Consider the following 15,173-nt stretch of genomic DNA (forward strand, 5'->3'; position numbering starts at 1 on the left):
CGAGCTCTGTGGCACATGTGGCAAGCTCCGTGCCTTTGATGCTACCAAAACCGTAGCCCCATTCCTGGTTCGGGGCTTTAAAATCCCCTGCCACTATTAACGGGGCTTTCCCGGCTAGCTTGACTGCTGAAGTTAGTGCGTGCCTGAAATTTCTCCTTTCGTCTGAGGGTGAACTGTATACATTGAGGATGAAAACATTCGCATCCTGGGCCCTAATAGGTATTGCCTCCGTGAGCTGGATCTCAAACCCTGTCATATTTCGAAACCTGATGTTTAATAAAGGACATATCGTTGATGATCAATGTAGCAATACGCCGTCCTTTCTCATTTCTGGATGCCACAGTGCAATAACCTGGTAGTAAGACCTGGGAATCCAACACTGTTTCCTGTAGAATGATGACCTGTGATTTGAGCTTCACCGACCTCACAAGCTGCCCAAAGGAGTGCCTGCGTTTCGGGAAGCTCGCACAGTTCCGTTGCCAAATTTTCAAAGATTCTTTAGTGATTCCAGCCATTTTTATTACTAGCTTATGGGTTTGGCACCCATACTGCCATCACGCGGGACCGTCCCTTTATGAGCCTGTGACGCCTTAGCTAGGGATCCTTTGTTTAGTCTTTCCAAGTGAGTAGTTCTAGATTCTATCCTTGAAAATGTACCCATTCCCAAACCCTGTACTATACAACCGCATTTACCCCTATGCATGCTCCCCACTCTGCAAAGCTTGCGAGGCCCGCGCTGACCTCGATCACATTATCTGGCAATGCCCCAAAGCCCCACCCACGAACACCCACTGCACTAACACTACACGCATAAAAACTACGGGTGAGCAGTGGGAGACATTGCTGCTCAGCTTGGACTCAGAAGAGCAGCTCTGGGCCATACGGATGGCCGAAGAAGCCACCAGTAAGCAAGGACTGGCCGCCGTCTGAGGAAGGAGGAACTGGAAGTTAGTCTCCCAACCCCCTACACCCCTGGATCCCATCAAGGACACAATAAAATTTTATATCTCTCTCCAGCAGGTCGAGGTCATACTGGGTGAAAATCCCGAAGAGCCAATCATGGTCATTACCAAGGAGTTTCGAATGGTAGAATCAGCAGCCAAGCTTTCTGTGAAATATGTCCTTAGGCGTCACTCCTAAACAATGGATTTTCTTGCTCCCATAGCTCCTGTGCGACTCTGGAGTGGCTGGCTGTGAACTTCTATGGGCAGCTAAATATGGCCTCCCTAGTTCCCCAGTAAAGTAAACCTGCCACGCTGCTATGTGTGGCTAACGCCACTGAGAGGTAGACTAACAGGCAGCCATGCAATGCTAAATGTAGAAACTCGCCAAGCTCTGCTATTGTGAAGGCACTGCGCAACTTGAACACGCGCTTTCTGATCCGAGCATTATCAGAGCCGTTATCAACGCTGAATTCAGTCGATAGTTGAGGCTGAAGATGGTTTTGTTCAACAGACTTACGAGACAGGGAGTAACAGTTTGTAAATAAATAAATAAGTAAATAAATAAATAATGAAGGGCAACCCCTGTGGTACATCCAGCGAGGTGCCTCCATTTAGTGGATTAGTTTGGTTATAGGTACTATTATTACCAATAAAACCATCGATAGGCACCATTTGAACCACAGTTCTATTTCAGACAAAGTATTGCTTTTCGTTTATGTGTTCTTTGTCAGGGTATTGGGACACTTCATCAACAGACTTTGAAAACAGCAGTGAAATAAACAATTTCCAAGTCCTTGCTAGAAGTATATCGTTGTTATTCGTGAAGTCATCGTTATCTCTTAAAATACCATGCGCACCAGTATCACGTCCTAAGGAGCCTATAGGTTTGTTCGATTCAGAAAAAGGTGCACGGCACCTGAAACGAAAAAGTGCAGGGGGTGCCAGGCTGCACTCACTCGCTGCAAGGTTCAAGTGTGCAGTGCACCACGGCGGCACCTTGCCTTGCACCCCGTTCAATCGAGCACGGGGGTGCAGGGTGCACTGCTGCACCTCGGGGAATCGATGGGCTAGATGCAGTGCACCGTGAATAGGTGCAGAAGGTGCAGAGAAATATGTCTCTGGTGCACCTCGATACCAGCGCCGCCGTAAGCATGATGATGACGATATGAGCATCCATATTGAAACGGGATGGTGGCCATGGTAGTGGCGCATGCCACCAAGCTCGTTCACTCAACCTTTCTGGCGCATCCTACTCTTAAAATAGCTTTATACAGCGAGCTGCATTATTCACGACAGAAAGCTTGCTTCATTGCATGTTTTCCGCGCCTTTGTGCCTCCCACGTGGCCAACCCTCTTCCAGCAAACGATTATGTTTTTACCCGGCCGATTATTTTTTATGTTTCACACTACTGTCCTCAAAACGTAGCGCTTCGAACACGCTCTATATGTTAGCGCCACCTTTCGAAAGCTTCGCGCACCGCGCCCCTTCTTTTAATGGCCTCCAAGAAGGAAGACGCTGTGCGCGGTTTTCGTCAGTCATCTCTGAGGCCTCGTTTCGTACGACGACGAGGGAAGAGAAGGGCGCGACGCAGTGGAGAGAGAGCGACGATGCGCCGCGCCTGCCGCCTGGCCCTGGCCGACGCGTCGGGCGCGCCGCGGCCCGCGCTGCTGCAAACACGACGCCGGTGGCGTGTGCGGCGGCCGAAAGCGCGCGCTCGTGGTCGCTTCCAAGACGACGAGAAAGGAGGCGTGTCCCGTTGGGGGTGCCGGCGCCTTCCTTCGTGCGCGCGCGGGCGCGCGACCCGCAGTCGTCGACGTGTTGGTTCGCCGTGTGTCTGCGCAACGTCGTGCTGAGAAAGTGAAAGCTCGCGCGCCCAGCGAGCGACGGAATTTTTGTTGCGGCGCAGTTTTTCTTTCTCTTTTTTTCTCTCGTTCCCCGCGTACATCCACGCGCCGTGAGCTGCGGCGGCTTTCCCGTGTCGCGTAAACAGCTGGCGCCCATTTCTTCGCGCTGAAGCGTACCGCCCTCGCCCTGTTCTCTGCGAGAGGATCGTACTACCTGCGCCTGCGACGGTAGCGGCACCACTCCATCAGGCATTCAACCAAACGGTAAGCGTTACTTCCCGCTTTAAATTTTCAAAATGTTGGTTTTAGGCACGAAAGCTTCAATTGAAAGTGTTACTCGAAGTAATGCGTGCCACCCGCCTTGCAATATTCGCGATTTGAATGCGGTAGGTGAAAGTCTGCCCGTCACTTCCGTAGCCTCGTGTTGCGCCCCGCGTCTTGCAATATTTGCAGTTTTAGTACAGTGAACGGGAGTAACTACCTGTTGTTGTCCCAATCCGGATCAGACGCTTGTTTTCCCAGCAGTGGATTATTCTCCATCATGCGACGGCATTTAATTTATTATTGGCTTGCAATCATGGTTTCTTGTCCTTAGCTTATACCAAAAACACACACACACACACACACACACACACACACACACACACACACACACACACACACACACACACAAAAAGGTCAGATTCATGTCCATCGCCGTTGCTGAGCCAGAAGGCAAGAAAATAAAGTTATCAAACATCGTTCGGCGTTCCTCCGGCAGCGGGATTCGAACCGGCGACCTGGCTGCCGCCCGAATTGCCAAGCGTCCTATGTGCTTATCGCTTTCCCACAGCGCGAGTAGACGCTGCGATACAGCAGTGACGCACATATAGACATGGAAAACAAAAAAAAATCGTTGCCCTGCTATGGCATATAAGTGCCTTAAGATTCCGAGCGTAGCCAGAACTGCCGCTGTTCGCATGACGAAATCGCACTCATCACAAGCACAGTGATTTCCTTCCTATGTAAATACAATCTGACACAGCTATGGTAAACACGGTATCGAGTAAACACCTTATTGCGACGAGACTGCTGCAGAAGCAAAGCCCCAACAAGATCACAAGTCATATCGCTTGTGATGCGTTCCTCTTCGCGGGTCCGCTCTGCCACTTGGCGCTTCTTGAAGGATCATCCACGTGGGTCATACAACTATGATAACTAACCTAAGGCTGTGGTGAGCGATCCAGTATAGGGACCGGCTAAGTAGCTCGTCCCGAACTGTTTGAGGGGCTTGCAGACGCTTTTGTGGCATTGGCTGCGCGCGCGGGAAATTACATGTTTCCTTCCACGAGCCTCATTTCAGCGTGACCTTTCCTCGCGTTATTGTTACCTAAAGAGCGGTTGACCAATGTGGACTCAGCTGTCTGGTCGTTCTTTTTTATGTGGCAACTTTGTGCAGCTGGCGGGAAACAGCTGCTAGTCAGAGAGAGAGCGAGAGCGATATATTGTTTCCGTTTTCTCATTTAACCCGTCCTACGCGTTGACCGCCGATAAGCTTCGTGTATATGGCTTGCCGCTTCGCTTTGTAACTTAATGCGTCTTCGTTCTTTTAATGCGCAAACGTCTTTTTTTTTATTTATTCCTTTTTGCTGTGTCTCCGCCAGCTTCCTTGCAAAACCTGTAACGGAACTTACATCGTACCTGGGCAGACAGTTTAATCAGTTGTGAAGATACGAAGTGAAGGCTGTTTCTCAACTGCGTGCACCTAATTAGCCAGGCGCAATTAGTCAGTAAAATTATGCTAGGCACAAGTTACTTCTTTTTTTCTTTTTTCTTTTTTTCTTTTTTTTTTTTTTTGCTAGCTCCTCTACCGCTTCACCTCACGACTCGCACGTTGTTCGTCTCGATGGCTGTGTGTCTGGTTTCGTGCTCGGCATTTCCAAAGCAGAAGCGATTAGATTTTCTTTTTAGTACTATATATAGGGGTCTTCCGACGACTTCTTATCGAAGTATGCAATGGAAAGTCGGTCAGCGCTGGCACGCATTTGAATCTTCGAGCTTTATTCGGGAGTACGAACGGTATAGTCCTTATAGGAGTTACACATTGTTCGCTTTGTGGAGCGTAATATCATTGAAGCGCATGTTTGTTTTGAGGAGCCTACGATCAAAACCATCTTGTTTTATCATGGTCGCTAAACTACTAGTTCTAGGTGTCTACTCACATTGCGAGTATCTCTTTATGAGTATCTAACCAGACCCCATACCCTAAGCATCCGATTGTGACAGCAGACTCGTTAGAGCTTGATATTCCTTAGTATTAAAACTTCAAGCTTCCCCGTGAATGCTCAGCTTGAGCGTAATATTTGAGTTCACACACTTTGTCTGTGACATCGATTATTCCTACGCCTTCTATTAAATCTGCCTCCGTTCATCTCTCAGTGGATGCAACGCTCTTATGAAATCCTCCTCGCGATCCTGCGTGACGAGTTCAAAGCAAACACGTGACCTCTGCAGTAGTGCAATAAAAAGACAGTAACTTTTGCATAAAGTGTGCACTTATTCACGTTTCATAGGCAACGGTCCCATTTACTTGTAAAATGATTAACAAACCGCGTGAGTGCGGATATGGAAAATGCAAGCCACGGACTTGTCGCGAATTTCGCGCCGGGAAGTCAGTGCCTGCCGTATGACGTCACGGATTTCAAAGCATTTTCTCATATTTTGGCCGCTTTGGTGCATGAAAATCCTCCGATTTTGCGAAGGTTGAATCTTAGATTTCTTTAGGATGCAGTGTATAGCCCTTGTTTACCGGCAGACCCGGCGGGCAATTCAGGCTCGAGTTGAAGCTGTCAAAATTCATGACATCACGATGAGATCGTGCGTAAACATCAGAACGGCGTCGCTACCTTCCTTGCATTGCGCCTTTCTCAGTGCCTTGCCAAGTCTCCTCTCACGATTACGGTGACCGTGCTGCCGTCGCGGAACCGTAATTAGCTAATGCAGCTTTACTTGTTGTTTAATCCGTAATATGCCACCTTTACAAAAGCTATGTCTATAGACCAGCATTTACACGGCTTGTAGGTGGTGGCACCTATATCTTTCCGGGGACTGCGGGAGCCGGCCGAACGACCAGCCGGCATAGCGCCCACCCTGTTCCTCTCGCATACTTGGCGCACTGCGAGCTCGCTCGTAATAACTTTTAGTTGTCGTCAGCTGTCCCATTCATCAAACCCGTCGTTCCCCGCGCGGTCCAAGCCAACAGATGGCGACTGGGGTCAACACTTATTACGTATGCTCTAATCGCTGGTGCGACAGTAAGTAAATACATTTAAGAAATCTGGTTCGCAGAAACCTCTTACGCTACAAGAGTGAGCGAGTGAATATTTCAGTCAATCCTGATGCTGGACATATTATTATCGAAAGCGTCCAGACAATGGTAAATAACTCTAAACCACCGAAACGCTTTGTGAATTAGGCCCCTGGCATATAGAGTATAGAGTAACTTGCTGGCTACATAAGGCTGTCAAGTTTCAACATGGGACACCTAAAGGAAACACTGTTGTGCGGGCGGTGAGGCCGAGAAACGCGAAGAAACACCCAAGAGAGGGAATGTAACAACGTGGGCCTTGCCAAATGAGTCCGTAATCGTTGCGGTCACGACTCGATCGTGCACGGAAACTGCGTCGGAATGAGCAGCAACCTTCTTTAGCTTGTCTTGCTTGGTTATTTTTTTGTCTAAACGTGCTTTCGTGAAGGACCCTTTTCTGTGAGTTAGACGTAAACAGCTGGAGGGAATTCTTGACGTTGAAAATCGCTTTTTCTCCTTTATTTCCTTCTTCTGTTTTCCTTCACTCTCTCTCTCCCCACTCTTTCATGTTCGCGTGTTGGAGGCACGAAGACTACACTACGCTTTTCACTACTTCGGCTGAAGTACCATTTGACAAGCTTCAATTCCCTCCCTCTTACCTTTCATTATGATTTCTTTAAACGTTACTTACGTGGTTTTTGTCGTATCGCGGTGGTTGACACACGTTATAGATGTGGTCTCACCTGGAGTCGTTATATAAGGATTTGTTTTTTTTTTAACTAAAAGAGCTTTAAGCTTATTTAGTTGAATGCCTCTGGAAATAGCTGGCTATATGACTGACACGTAACGCCGGTGAACTAAAAAAAAAAAAAATAGAAGGCACTCTACCTTTCCTTGATACTGCGCGTCCCAGAAAAACGTGTCCTTTTGTTTGCTTGTTTATTTATTTGTTCGTTTATTCGTTCGTTTGATTGTCATTTTTGTTTGTTTGTTTGTTTGTTTGTTTGTTTGTTTGTTTGCTTGCTTGCTTTTCCGCGCAACAGGAGTATCGAAACCATTGTCGTTATAAACACCTCTCGTTACACGATATAAGAAATGCTGTTGAGCCTAAGAGAGAAATTTAGAAAGAGAGGTGGGTTGGGAAGTGGAGAGAGAAAGACAATGGTGACGCATGCATGTACAAGTTCGACGTGACGCTTACAGGCGTCGTGCAAGCGTCTTTTCGTGTCTTGCGCTACGCGCAAAGCGAAGCCATTTTTCTTGGCGCCGACCGGAGTGACCTTCGTAAGCCGGGTTATTACTAAGGGCCGCATAGTATGAGGCGTGGCAAAAACTTCCGGTAAGAGAATGGTTCGAGTAGTGGAGGCTTCGGCGCTTCGCAAGGGAATAATAATAATGATAATAATAATAATACTAATAATTGTTGACATCTTACAATCTTTGTACGGAAGGCAGGCCCATCAAAGCCAAGGAAGAGACTTGCGTGACTAGGCCCGGCACGTCGGCAAGCAAAAACAAAATGGAAACACGTCCAGCAATGAAAAGCTGGTGAAGCTCATCACAACAACAAAATGAAGTTTAAGTAACGCAGAAATTCAGCTGGAATCAGTGACGACAGAAAAGCAAGAAAGAATGTAACGAGAAAGAAGACAACAATATTTAGTATTATGCACAGCTTATAGAGCCTTCAACAAATTTTCTCAAGTTTTCTTTCGTACTTGCCGTAAATGTATGATCGGGTAGGTCATTGAATATCCTTGGGACATAAGGTTACCTACTAGCTGTACCAAATCTTGTGCTGCAGTACGGTTCTACAAAACGCAATGTTTCCCGTAGCGCGCGGTGAGTTATGTGTTCCTGTTTGAAATCGGGGTTTAAAATCCTTACCAGAACCGTTTGAGTGAACAATGTTTTTTGTGACGTAAGACCCAGACGTATAAGCAAGCTCATATTGTCAGCCCATTAAGATTTATACGCAGTGGACTTCAATGGCAGTGTCAATTCGACACTGCCATCGAGAAGAGCAAAAAGCGAGCAATGTATTATTATTATTATTATTATTATTATTATTATTATTATTATTATTATTATTATTATTATTATTATTATTATTATTATTATTCAGAGAAAAATATGTAGCCCCTCGACTTTTGAGGGACAACATTCGTTTCCATATTGCTCGTTCATCAACTAGGTATGGCGAGGCACGGCGATGCGTCTATGTGCCCAAAATCTTTAATGATCTACCTGACGAATTTTTCTCGGTTCAGTCAAAAAAGGTTTTAAAGAAAATGTCATCTTCCATTTGAGTTTTTTTATGTATGGGTATGTGTTTACTTGAAGTAATTTGGTTGTCTTAACCTGTATATCTATATGAGCTTGCAAAAATGTTCACTACGTTGCCATAACTTGTTTTTAATTTTTGTTTTTTGTTCTATATAAGCATGAAAAAAATTTTCACTACGTTGGACCACCATGTATTAATTTCTTTTTGATCTATATAAGCGTGAAAATATGCTCACGCTACATTGTATTAACATGCATTTAATTTTCCTTTTGTTTGCACAATGTTTTGTCAGCACTAAGGTTACGCATGTATGTACATACATTGACCTCACCGCTGTTGCCGGCGCTGCCGGGCCTAGTCACACAAGCCATTTAGGCTTCGACAGGCCCGCTTACTATGTATTGTTTCTTGTGGTGCATAAATAAATAATAATTATTATTATTATTATTATTATTATTATTATTATTATTATTATTATTATTATTATTACATAAAGCGCCACCTCTCGGACTTGAATGACACAAGTTTTTACAGCTCTTCGCGACATATGCATTAATGTTACATTGCCCGCATCTTTAATGTTATAATATGTGCGGTCACTGGCTGCGACAGCCATCGCTGCCTGCTAATTATAACGGCCAATCGCCGTGCGGCCCTTTGCGACAACTACGTGATCGAAAATAACGTTGCCTGCGGCGACGTAATTGATTCCCGACGTTTGGCGATGTTATAGGATGAGTCAGAGGCACACAAACGAACCGGATTGACCCTCGGTGGGGTCTATAGGAAGGCAGGGATTAGAGAGAACGAGGGGGGCGGTGCTCTTCGGGAAGGAAGCTTGCGGTCAAGTGGTTATCACGCGCGAGCACTCCGACACACCTGCCCGCGTGTGCTACAAGAACCTAGCTGAACCAACCTCACCATATGACAGATATATATATATATATATATATATATATATATATATATATATATATATATATATATATATATATATATATATATATATATATATATATATATATATATATGGGCGTGGCTACTGCACTGTCGTTCATAAAATATTTCCCTTCGCTCGGAGGGCTGCGTCATCTTGCCACGTGGCTACGGAATAACTTCTACCACCTGGGGTTCTCCAACCTACGCCTACAATTATGTGCTGGTACATTTTTTTTTTTTTTGTATCAATGTACAGTCTGGTGCAAATACTGTGGGAACACCGTGTGACTACAACCTCAAACAACGAATAGCTCGCCGAGTTATCAGTTACAAGCCTGATAAGTCAAAATCTATCCACTATACAGTAGCTACCGTGACTATACGGTGGCCTGTTTAATCGTCGAACAACTTCGCGCTCTACGTGCATGCAAAGTCACTCTTGCATGTTTTCTTTTTTCTTTAACTGGAAATTGCAAACGCTTCCCGCGAAGTCGCATGGCACGGCGCCAAACGCGGCTGTCAGGAGAGCCGCCTCATCCGGCGCGCGAAATCGCGCGTCTCTGTGTCGTACGACTTGTCGGGTCACATGCGCGAGTATACCTGAAGCCAAAAACGATGAAGGCGACATTTTATAAAATTTTATTGCGACAACAATTGTATGGACACTCGAGACGCGTTCTCGCCGGCGTCGTCGCGCTGTTCCGCTTTCGACGTCGCATGCGCGCGCCTCGCATGAAGAGAGTCTCCAGAAACGGGGACCCCAGATGGATTGTCATCATCGGTATGGCGCGGTGTCTAATAAATTAGAGCAGAAAAATAACAGCGCTCCGCATAAAAAAAGATACACGCAGAAAAGAATAATGAACTCGTAATACTCCTGGCCAGCGCGCATGAGTCCTTGCGCCGCGCAGGGTTACCGACTCCTCGTAACAATACCTCCTGCGTAGTGATTTTGGTATACAGATTACGTAGCGCGTTACGTATACTATGATAACATAAAGAAACAAATGATAAACGCGGCTCCCAATTTTATTGCGAGTACTCTTGTTAATTTTTATACATTTCAAGGCAGAGTACTCTCACGGTCGTGAGTTATAAAAATAATATTGTTGCGAGGTAGCACCGCGTAGGTATCATCATAAGCTTGCATCTTTTTGATGTCCCTGCCCGTAACGCGCTAGTCTATAGGAACAGGCCCGAGTAGCAACATTGCTCTTAGCGATTTTGTGCGAGTCTTCAGGCATTACGGCAATTCGCGAGTGTTTTTCGGAAAACGAAACTTTAGACTGCGAAATGCCCGCATACGCACTCTAAAGTCTCTCGAAAAAAGAAAAGAAACGAGATCCCTTGCATACCTGTTTCCGCTACGGGGGACAATTGATCCTCCTCGCTGGTGGCATGCGTCGTCTCGCCACACAAGCGACGCTCAGCGCACGCGGAAGCTTTGTCGCTTCTACAAGGAAGCGATCGCGCTTACGTCATGCTTGCGTAAGCAGACACGCACGTGCTTGCCAAAGCGCATCTCGGGCACGCTTCTTAGTGTTCTGTTTCACGCTCACTTATCCGCAAGGGCCGTGCAGAAACGTTAACCTGAACGCGTACGGGCTACTGCGAAAACATGGTTAATTAACGAACTTACTGCCGTTCAGAAACTGAACATACACCGACTTCATTGTTTCTCTCGTCTTTTGTTTTTTTTTTCCTCTGAGGAATGACTTACTAATCTCGTGCGGCACAAACCACCGCTTCGCTTTCACAGCTGCGTTTGTATACGAAGCGGAGGGCGAACTCCGTTGATGAGCTACAAATGTCGGATGGTTCGCGAATAAAATTTATCACTTCATATTTGTAATCAGCGTAATTAAGACGAACTTTATCTATGTGCTGCGCGCCATCCTCGACGACCGTGGTCTCCTTTATTTTAATGTGATTAGTGTTCTTATAGGAAACTTCACGGTATCTTTCCGGTATCTATGTATCTATGTACGGATCTAACCATTTTCCTTCCACGCCAACTTGAGTCACTGCTTATGTGCCTCTGGCTGTGTGCCGCTCTTCATAATAATCATCATAACATATCACGACCAATTACACACCCACGATAATATAGGTTGCTAGTCGCATTAACGTCGCCAGTCATCTCGTAGGACGGATGCACCGCCCTTTCTTTTTCATGACATTCCTGTCGCGCGATTGCGCGTGAGGACATCCGCTGTTCACACTTTGAATAAAGTCATATTATACGCGGGCGTTCGGAAGGAGCCGATCTCGCGATGTTTGTCTTCGATTTGTTCAGTTCGCGGGCTATAGCTGCTGTCGAAGTCTGCGCACCGATGATGCGCAATCAGCGCTGGAATCGACATATTTCGTAACGTGGGCGTTACCATATCGCAAGAAGATGCGGCGCGCTGCTACGTATATACAGGTGCCTCCCGTGCGACATTAAAGAAATGAAGCGGATGGAGTGTTGTCTTCCGTATAGATATGGCGTGTGGCTCACTGACTGCGGCGATGCGCGAGTAACGAACGTCGAGGGTTCGATGTCTCGTCATGGCAGCAACGTTAACTCCGATGGAGGCGGAATGCAACAGCCACCGCGTCCTGACGTTTTGTTGCACGTTGAAGGATCTCACAGATCGATATTCAACGCTAACCCGAATCTCTGAACAAGTTTGGGCTTCTCTAATAACCCGGATGCGGTCATGGGAAGTTGTAAAAGTCGGTCAAATATACTGAGCACGTTTGACAAAGTGTAATCTCGGCGCACCGTTTCGCTATGTGGGTATACATACCTGCCGGAATATTATTTCATCGCTATGGCGTTCCGCAGCAGAGCATGCAAGTCGTGGATTCGATACCCAGCTCGCGTGGCCGCGTTCCGACGGGACCGGTAAAAAGAAAGAAGAAAAAAACGTGCTCGTGCTCCGAGCGTTGGATGCGCGCTAAAGAACACTGTATAACTGGTGAAAATTAACCCGTTTCCCGCCACCTTCGCCGTCTCTCACCTCCACATCGCGACCTTGGAACGCAGAACCCCGTATTTCAAGTAATGTGCACACAACCGGCAAACTGAGTACTGCCTGCGATTTCTTCTGCTTTCTTTTGTAAACGGCGCTCACGCACACTATCTGGCAACCCCGCCCTTCAATGCGAAAATCTCTGTCCCTGTGTAAGCAAATTAGAGAAATAGAACGTGTGGGGGGATGGAACTAGCTTCGAGGCGTCATCTCTGGCATTCCGACATGTACGCGCTGCGGCGCTCGATGCTCCACGCCACGAGGGCGCAGATGCGAGAGCGCAGCTGTGCGCGCGTGACCAGAGGTGGGAGGGGAGCGACGCGCGGCGAGCACGCGCAAGTGTGCGATCCTCCACGAGCGATGCCGCTGCGACAGTCTGTGCGGGAGGGACAGCTGCGTGCCTGCGTGTTCTCTGCGTACGTATACTACGTACGTACGTCGTCGTCGCACGCGGTCGTTCGCGGTGCGAGGCTCGCGCAGGTGGACGGAGGGGATGCCCGTGTTCGAAATGTCGCGTCTACGCGCAACCGCGAGAAAGCGCGAGTGGAATGACAGCCACGTGAGCCTAGAGGCTGTCGGGAGCGCTGAAAAAGAAAAAGAAGGACAGCAGCAAGGCGCACTATGTTAATGCTAAATGTTTTGATGTTATCTGATCTTACATTAATGCATACACTATGTCACGTTATGCGCACGCCGTTTGTTTACGGTGTGTAGATGATATGTTGATGTCCTGCGTGCGATGGCGTTGCTCGAAGCAATACCGGGGAAGGAATTAAATTTACGTATTTGTTCCTTGAAGGGAATAATCCTCGCATTCATTGTTCAATTTTTTTTCCACACAAGCAAACCTCGCAGGCTTAAACTGATGGGGATGTTATCCCCAAATGGCCCAGATCCTAAACCTATACTCTCCTATAACATTCGCAAACGGGATATACAGTCGCTGGCATTCTGCAAAAGAAAAACGGGGGGGGAGGGGGTGAAGTTTTGCCTTGACTTTATTTCTTGAATGGTCAGCAATGAAGTAAATAATCACAGTTCAGTACACGTTAAACCTTTAACGTCTAGACAAACTCGAAACTTATGACCACATGCTCTTTGGTCCCGTATTTTGCACGCACAGAGGTGTTTCAGCAGTCTGTTTTTTTTTTGTGCGTTACGTGAATTACTGGCATTCGCCGCATTCATTTGATCATGTTGCACAACATGCATATGAATGTTTTGTTTACGTTCCACTACGTGGTTCGCAGTGTACTATACATAAAACAAACGACATAAAATAAATCACGCTATCGCAAACCAACGGTAACTGTATTTGCGCGATCATCGTCATAAACCACGACAAACTGTACGCTTACATCAAAACAAGGACCACTGCAACTATAACAACTATACATGTAAGGTTCGCACATGAGACCATGGATCATAAGGCCATTCTGTCATTTGCCTCTCATTGTTCTTAGTATCCTTCTCCCACTTCGCCGTCTACAGCGCAGCGACTCTAATTAACCATAAAACCAAGTCAGGCTTCACTCTCGCAACTAAGGCATCGATTCCTCCACGGTGTTTGGCTCGACCTGCAGTGCACCTCACCGTACCGGGAATCATAAAAAAAAAATTTTGAGCTGTCATCACCTGCTCTTAAACAACTAACTCTGCTCCTTTTACACGAGAGGTACGCCGACCACGTACATATCTATATAGGTGAATCAGCAACTCTCCAATGCTCCTCTGGAGCCGTGGTTTTCCCAGCTAGAGCCACCACCATCAGATTCAAAACGTGTCACCCAACCACATCGACGCTGCGGCACTTGCAGGTCTTCGCGCTGCACTTCGCCTCGTCAGCCAAGAAAAACCTAGAAGATAGTCCGTATTCAGTGGCTCCAAGGCAGCACTGCAGTCTTTACTATCAGCCTTGCGGCTCGAACCACACGAACAACTGGTATTCTAGATTAGAGAACTAATCCACACCTTGGCGGAGAAAGGACACCGCGTGATATCTCAGCGGCTTCCAAGTCACTCCGGTGTCACAGGCGGCAAACACGCCGATAACGCTGCTTGGTCGGCTCTTCAAGGCAACAAAGAGGAGTCGACACCGTTATCAAGGACAGAAGCTTTCTAGAAGGCTTAGAATGCTCACCAGGGTTATCACGTTCTCCACATGAAACGCACGAAGTTTACAAAGGAACCGGCTGCACCACCTAGAACTTTTCTCTGCCTTTGCATTCCAGCTGGACTGTGCCGACGGAAAGCTAGGCTGCTTTGTCGAATATGGCTAGGAGTGACCTTTACAAAGTCTTTTATTTGCCGGATCGGATGGGCCGACGACGTCTCGTGTGATGACTGCATGTGGTAGCTAGGAGACTCTGCAACACCTTCTCTGTGACTGTTCTCGCTACAATTTACAGATGCGATCACTCGCAATCGCGATAGCGCGCTTAGACGTAAGACGTGTAACAGAGGAAATCATTTTATAATGCCGACGTCACAAGCCATAGCAGCGGAAGGCGACGAGGGCTCTGTTGCAGTCTTTAAGGACAACAGACTTGGTCAAGCGGCTGTAGCTTGGAGTGATGTTTATAGCGTTACAAGTGCTACTATGCTGTGTGGTGATTGTATGTGGTGACAGTGACCGACTGTGATTGTGTACCTGTGCTTCCTTTCTCTACTTTCCTGTCGCTTTACCTCCCCATCCCCTCTCTCCCCAGCGTAGGGTACCAAACCGGAACTTCCCCTCTGGTTAACCTCCCCGCATTTCCCCTTTCTTCTGCCCCTCTCTCTCTCTCTCTTGCACAAACACGCATTTAAAATTAACTGGACTAAAGGCCGAATCCACTGCCGTAACCACAGGCGGA

At 47.0% G+C, this 15,173-nt stretch overlaps 1 protein-coding gene across 1 annotated transcript in view; it reads left to right on the top strand.

Annotated features, from left to right (window-relative positions):
• The first annotated feature begins 2,595 nt into the window (after positions 1-2,595).
• LOC142579710 (CD151 antigen-like) overlaps positions 2,596-15,173 on the top strand; it is a 162,162-nt gene continuing 149,584 nt past the window's right edge. The window contains exon 1 of the mRNA XM_075690198.1: positions 2,596-3,053. The gene's annotated coding sequence lies outside the window, so the exon portion shown is untranslated. The remainder of the gene's footprint in view (positions 3,054-15,173) is intronic.

Source organism: Dermacentor variabilis, chromosome 4 (assembly GCF_050947875.1).
Source record: "Dermacentor variabilis isolate Ectoservices chromosome 4, ASM5094787v1, whole genome shotgun sequence".
Taxonomy (NCBI): Eukaryota; Metazoa; Arthropoda; class Arachnida; order Ixodida; family Ixodidae; genus Dermacentor; species Dermacentor variabilis.